At 46.8% G+C, this 6695-nt stretch overlaps 1 long non-coding RNA gene across 1 annotated transcript; it reads left to right on the top strand.

Annotated features, from left to right (window-relative positions):
• The first annotated feature begins 4190 nt into the window (after nucleotides 1-4190).
• On the top strand, nucleotides 4191-4627 carry LOC112919821 (uncharacterized). The gene is made up of 2 exons (XR_003234980.2): nucleotides 4191-4236; nucleotides 4449-4627. It is a non-coding gene; the product is annotated as an uncharacterized lncRNA (long non-coding RNA).
• The last annotated feature ends 2068 nt before the right edge of the window (nucleotides 4628-6695 follow it).

The following is a 6695-nucleotide window of genomic DNA, read 5'->3' as shown; positions in this document are numbered from 1 at the left end:
CAATGTCCCCTATTGAGCAGGACTGAGGAAGGTAGCATTTATTGATAAGCTAAGAAAGGGCAATGCCTTTTGTGACTTCAGCTAACCCCTGGCACATACAATCAAGGAAGGCATATATGAGAAACTCAATTCAGCTCTCAGCCAAGGCTCTTCTGGCAAAACGAAGTATACTATCTTTTTCCTTTCTCTGCTCATTTTTGAGAACCAAGTAGCTATGATGGGCCTCAGTGGTAAGTGTAGGAGGTGGGCTTGAGGAAAAGCTAGTCAAGGAGAATGGCTTTTAAGGATATTCTGGGTGCTAGCAGAGAACCTATTCAGGCACATATTCTTCTCCCCGATGGGAATGAATTCTGCTGCTGCAACCCAAGCCACAACCCTTTGGGGGAACATCATGAGTTGGCAGGGAGCAGGTGGGAGGGGTAAGAGATGGAAGGGAACTTTGGAGATTATTGAGCCCAGACATTCTTATTATTAATTACCAGATGGATTATACAGATTTCCAAACAGAACAGAGTCCACACTATTCTGGACAAAAAAGGCAGACACGAGGTTGGCTCCAAAGGCAGTTATTATATCCCAACTTTAAAGCAGGTATATGTTCAGCCCAGGGTGTGATCCTGGAGACCCGGGATCGAGTCCCATGTCGGGCTTCCTGCATGGAGCCTGCTTCTCCCTCCGCCTGTGTCTCTGCCTCTCTCTCTCTGTCTCTCATGAATAAATAAATAAAATCTTAAAAAAAATAAAATAAAATAAAGCAAGTATATGGCAATGATCATTATCAGACAGAAAATCCTAATCAAGAACAAGGGCATAGTCTAAGGGCAGTGACATGCCAGACTAATACCAAGGTAGAGAATCACTCAATCATATACCACAAGGCAAACACCAAGATAGATCCCAAGATAGTGACTGTATCCAACCCAACAGCAAGTACATGACAATCATAATAAGTCATACAATCTTAATCAAGTTGAAGGATGGGGCCAATATATAAATCACATGTACACAGCACTTAGGCATAGACACAATCCCACATGTGTGTGTGGCCTTCTAGATTCCCAAGAATTCCCACGAATTCCCATGAACAGGATAGAAAGCTTTAAAACCTCCTAGACATCTCATTCCCCACTTCTTTTTATGTTTTTTGGTTAGCCTTTCACTAGCTCCAGTTGGTCTCACTGTCTGAAGATGCCATAATGCCAAACAAAATTGACTCAGGGAGAGGATTGACCACAAAGAAAAGCTCTGAGTTGGGTGAAATAAAAAAGGCTCTTTTTATGAAATTGCCTGGTCAAATCATGACAATTTCTTGGTGATAGAGTTTTTGAGTAGCATCAAAAGCACTCTGTACTTTGGTGACAGCTATGCTGCCCGTTTTCACACCTCCTGCAATGCGAGCCTGCTGCCCTCAAGGCTACCTCCCAGCCAGGAAGAAAGGGATGTGAGTGGGGCACGTCAAATTGCCACAAAGCTCTTTCTTCTTGCTGAGATGCACCTGTTCTCTTGAATAAACACTTCATGGATTGTTGGAAGCCTTGGGTAAGTTCTAAAGTTCTGAAAAGGTTGATTTTTGACAATATTTGTTAGTATTCTAACAGCTTTTATGGAGGAGTAGCTCTTTATCATTCTGTAGCAGGGATTTTATAGAGGCTTGCTATCAAAGGAACTCAGTGAACTTCTAATCCTGTACCATTATAGTCTTCTTTTTTTTTTTTTAAAGGAAAGACTCTTGTTTTTCTTTTTTTAATTATTATTTATTTCTGATAGTCATACAGAGAGAGAGAGAGAGAGAGGCAGAGACATAGGCAGAGGGAGAAGCAGGCTCCATGCACCAGGAGCCTGACGTGGGATTCGATCCCGGGTCTCCAGGATCGCGCCCCGGGCCAAAGGCAGGCGCCAAACCGCTGCGCCACCCAGGGATCCCCCATTATAGTCTTCTATCATTAATAGATACATGATTTTTTACATATTCTGCTGATGTGGAGATGATCATAGGATTTCCCCTTTATTTATTAGTAAGGAGTATTCCACTGGCTGACTTTTGAATGTTAAACCAACCACATATGATTGAAATAAGTCCCCACTTGTTTATGATGCATCACCATTTTTATATATGACAAAATTCACTGGCTAATATTTTCCTTAGGGTTTTTGCCTTACATCTATAATAAGATTGACATATAGTTTCCTTTGCATGTCATACTTTTGTCATGTTTTGGTATCATAAAACTTCAGTGAATATCAAGTTTCCTTAAAAATAAAAAGGTAAAAAAAAAAAAAAAAGAAAGGTCATGAGTGGGCATGTGGGACTGCAAACAAAAATCTTGAGAATAAAAATGCAGACACTTTTATGTTATTTGCCTGCTAAACCCATTGGAAAGAATCTTTTTTTTTTTTCTAAATGAGGACAAAAACTTCACAGAGGATAGGCCAAGCTAGAGCTAGAAAGGAAGATGCACAGTGGAAAAATGCCAGGAGGTAGCTATGAGATAGCACTGCAAAGAAAGGAACAGGTGTAAAGAGTTGTGGCTCCAGGGACTGACCCTTTTCAGCAGCTCTGTCTCCCGCAGCTGGTGCCGATTCTCCTGTGACCATCCAGATACCTGTTTCTTCCCATTGCTTAAGATGGGTATGTTCTTTGCCACCAAGCAAGCAGAAATAACATACACTTTTATGGGAGGGCAGGGAGAGCTAGCAGGGTCTTGGGGCCTGGACTTCACGTTCCAAAGGGACCTCCAGTTAGATTGTATCAGCAAATGAAGTTTATACAAAATCATGGAGGCATAAAGACAGGAGTTAAGGCACAAAACATCATACGACTTCCAGCTCTGCCTCTGGTGCCCGACGCATTGATGGTCTCTGTAGGTCTAGATAGCATCTTGCTAACAGCTCATTTTCTTGCCTTGTCTTTGTGCCTGTGTGCGTTTCATAGGTTCATCTTTTCAAAGTAAGCTCTTCAAATGTACCCATTGCTGAAATCTGCTGGGAGGGGGTGGGCTTTATTTATTTATTTTTTAAAAGATTTTATTTATTTTGGGGGGAGAGAGAGAGACTGTGTACAGGAGCAGGGGGAGGAGGGGCAGAGGGAGAAGCAGATGCCCCCTGAACAGGAGACTACATGGGGTTGGACCCCAGGACCCGGCGATCATGACTTGGACCCGGTGATCCTGACCTGAGCCCAAGGCAGGGGCTCCAGAGGGCTGGGCTTTAAATTGTTCCGGACACTTAGCGGAGTTTATCTGACCTAAGGATCTGCCCTGGGAAAATCGGTTCTATCTTATAAGGCTTCAAAATCCTCTCCGTAAAGCAAGAATTATTAAGGGCCAGGCCAGCCCCGACCCTCCTATGCGCCCGGGGTACTGCAAGGCCTCCCCTGCAGCGGGGCTGGGGCGGGAAGGAAGCCCCCGCCTTTTCCAGGTGACCTCGGACCCCGGGGGTCACAGCGCCCCCTGCCGGCGGGCCCCCGCCAGAGGCGATATAAGCCAAGAATCCCCGCGCACCTTGCGCACAGGCTCGGCGCGATGAAGCTGCTCCGCCCGGCGGCGCTCCCCGCGGTCCTCCTCCTCCTCCTCCTCCTCCGCCTCCCCTCGGCGCAGCCCTGGGGCCGGGGGCGGCGGAAGGGTGCGTGTCCCCGGGCGCAGGGGGCCCGCGGGCGGCGGGAGGGGGGGCTCCCTTCGTGCCCGGCCACGACGCCCCGGCGCCCCCAACTCACCCTGTGGCCTCTCTCCTCAGCTGTGCAGAAGCCTGGCTATTGCCCGGAGTTTTTACATGATTGCCCTTTCGTCCTCTTACCTCTGTGCTACCGTGACAGAGGTTGCAAGGCGGAGCGCAAGTGTTGCTTCTACAACTGCAGGCGGCAGTGTATGGAGCCCTGGCTCAGCCTGGACTGAGGTGAGAGCCCCCCACGCCCCCCAACAGCCGCCCTCGGGCTGCGCCGGGAATGTCCCCGAAGAACAAGGTGTCCTGGCACTGACACTGCTCTTAGAAGTCTTTGAGATCAGAGCTCTTCCCAGCTGGGGTGGGCCTGCCCAGGTCGGCCTGCCCAGGGCCCCTTCCTCAAAGGGGCACACAGTCCACTTCGTGTGAGGGGCACCAGAATGATGGGGCCATTCGGACAAGATGATCCACAAGATTATCCCTCGACTGTTACTGAATTTTTATTGTGTTCAACTGCCATTGGTTTTTCTTACAGCTTATGATAATGAATCACTTTCATCTCCACATTTCAACTTCCAGGTAAGGGGATTGTAAGATTCTAATTCCTTAGGATGGCTCTTCTTAGAATTCCCTGTCCCCTGTTCCTGATTCCTGGGCAGCACATCTGGGCGCTCCTGGGACGAGGGTACCCAGCAGGATGCAGATCAGGGTGGTCTTGGGACCCAGTGAATATCCCCACGACCCCCACCCCTTTGCACCTTCTCACATCTGAGTCCCTCCTCTCTCCCCAGGTAGAAACCCCTTCTTAACCAGACCTGAGAAGACCCATCCGACAGGCTCAGACCTGGATAACTGATCCCCAGTTCTTCCTCCAGGCTCTCCTCATTCACCAAACTTCCTTTTATTGAGAGTTAAATGCTTATTAACATGAAAGAATGCAAAGAAATAAAGTGTGACCTATTTAAAACTACATGAAAATCTAAGACTGTTGGATATCCACCCGCCACCCTGCCCTTTCTCTATCTTCTGCCTTTTGGAGGGATCCTTTAGAGTTTTTTTTTTTTTTTTTATTCCTTTGTCTTTTTTTTTTTTTTTTTTTTTTTTTGGTGTTCAATTTGCCAACATACAGAATAACACCCAGTGCTCATCCTGTCAAGTGCCCCCCTCAGTGCCTGCCACCCAGTCACCCCCACACCCCACCCTCCTCCCCTTCCACCACCCCTAGTTGGTTTCCCAGAGTTAGAGTTTGTAAGAAGGGAGCAGGCTACCCTTTTATATTTAATTTTGGCTGGTTCTTGACTTCTCGTTTTCTGATATGTTTCTCACTCTCAATGTCTCCTGACCCTCAGATTTTCTGTTGGTCAGGTTCCAGGGGCATGTTTGAGTCATATCTTCTGTGTGTGGATCCTGTGAACGGTAGCTCCATTACCTGGAGATGGAGGAGGAAGCTTTTCTGCTACATTGTCTGTGGTACTGCTGTGGCTGCCTTAACACTTGGAGTAGGATGGTCTAAGGCCAGGTCCGGAATTTAGGGCTGGAAGTGGAGCAGGCCATGCCTTAGTTCTAAGTTATGACATTAGGGTCTAAAATTTAGGCCCATCATCAATCAGGAAAAGGAAAAGCTCTGACCCAGGTTAGCTACCTTAGTTGAGTCTTAGTTTGGGGGTTGAGCCCCTAGTCTTCCTAATAATGAAATGTTATTTAGCCTGGCATCTTCTCACCTCTTGCTATGTGATTCAGCCTTAATTAGGGGTCACCCAAGGGTTTCAGGTCTGGGAGAGTGATCTTTAAAAAATTTATTTTTCTTTGACACGTACACCTGAAACAAATTTTTGTAAAGGCACTATTGCCTAGAAGGTTTTCAGTTGACATTTTGTCATTGTTTATATGACCGCAAGTGCTAAAATTTTAGGTATGTGATGAAAATTGTCATTTAAATATGGGACCTCACTCTAATTTTTTTTCTTTTTCCTCACTCTAATTTTTAAAGTGTCTAAGGGAATTTAATTACTATCTTCATTCAATAGTCATATGTATCAGAGAAAAAACTTGTTCTTTCTTTTCTGACACTCTTGTGCCTCCCCGCCTTTTTTCCCTTCACTGCCTGAATAATTCAAGCCCCAGCAAATAGATGCGCATGTTCTTTGGAGCCTCTGAAAAGCAGGTGTCAAGATGAGATTAGATCATCAAGAGTCTATGGGGGAAATGCCAAGGGAGGAGTCAGTGGGAGAGCCATCAGGCCATGAGGTAGGCTGTCTGCCTCGCAGGAGGTGGGCGAGGTGGAGGAAGTTCCAGAAGACAGGGCAATATAGAAGGTCAGCCATGCCCACACAGAGTGGCTGAATGAACGTCACCTGCCACCCGAGTCCTGTGTCTCTCTGAATAATAGGTCAGAAATGGCGGGGCTCCTGGCTAGCTTGGGGGTGACCTCTTCTTTTTCTCCTAAGTCAGGAGTTCAATCAAGTCCTTCCATTGGGCAAAGCAAGAAAGGGAATTGAGGCAAACACTGAGGGCTCCGTCTGGGAGCCTGTCCAAACTACCTGAAGTCATCCCTTGACTAAACAGCTCTGTCTGCCATATTCCGTCCGTCTGTCTGTGAACCCCTGCTCACCCTCATGCTCTACATCTCCTTGTGCTCTTATTCCTTACCTTGTTCCCTTTTGATGGCTACCTGCATTTCTTTTAGGTTCTGGCTCATTTTAATCTTTATTACTGTATCTTACTATCTTCCTCTCTCTCTCTCTCTCTCTCTCTCTCTGTCTCCCTACCCTTTGTCTCTAACTCTGTTTTCATCATAAGGTTTCCAGATGTTTATCTTTATTTTCTCCCTCTCTCTTTCTGTCATTCCTTGTTCTGTGTGTCTGTCTTTCCTGGGGGCCAGGAACACTCGAATGTGAGCCCTATGCATAGTTCCCTCCTGAGCCAGTGACTCTCATTGCCTAGCTATGAGGCTGTCTCTGGCACTGTCCCCTGGCCCTTGTCTGGGTCATGACTGCCTCCCATCCCCACCACCTTCCTTTTGGCTTCTGGGGACTCGT

This window comes from Vulpes vulpes, chromosome 14, assembly GCF_048418805.1.
Source record: "Vulpes vulpes isolate BD-2025 chromosome 14, VulVul3, whole genome shotgun sequence".
NCBI lineage: Eukaryota > Metazoa > Chordata > Mammalia > Carnivora > Canidae > Vulpes > Vulpes vulpes.
This window is presented reverse-complemented; position numbering and strand designations above follow the sequence as displayed.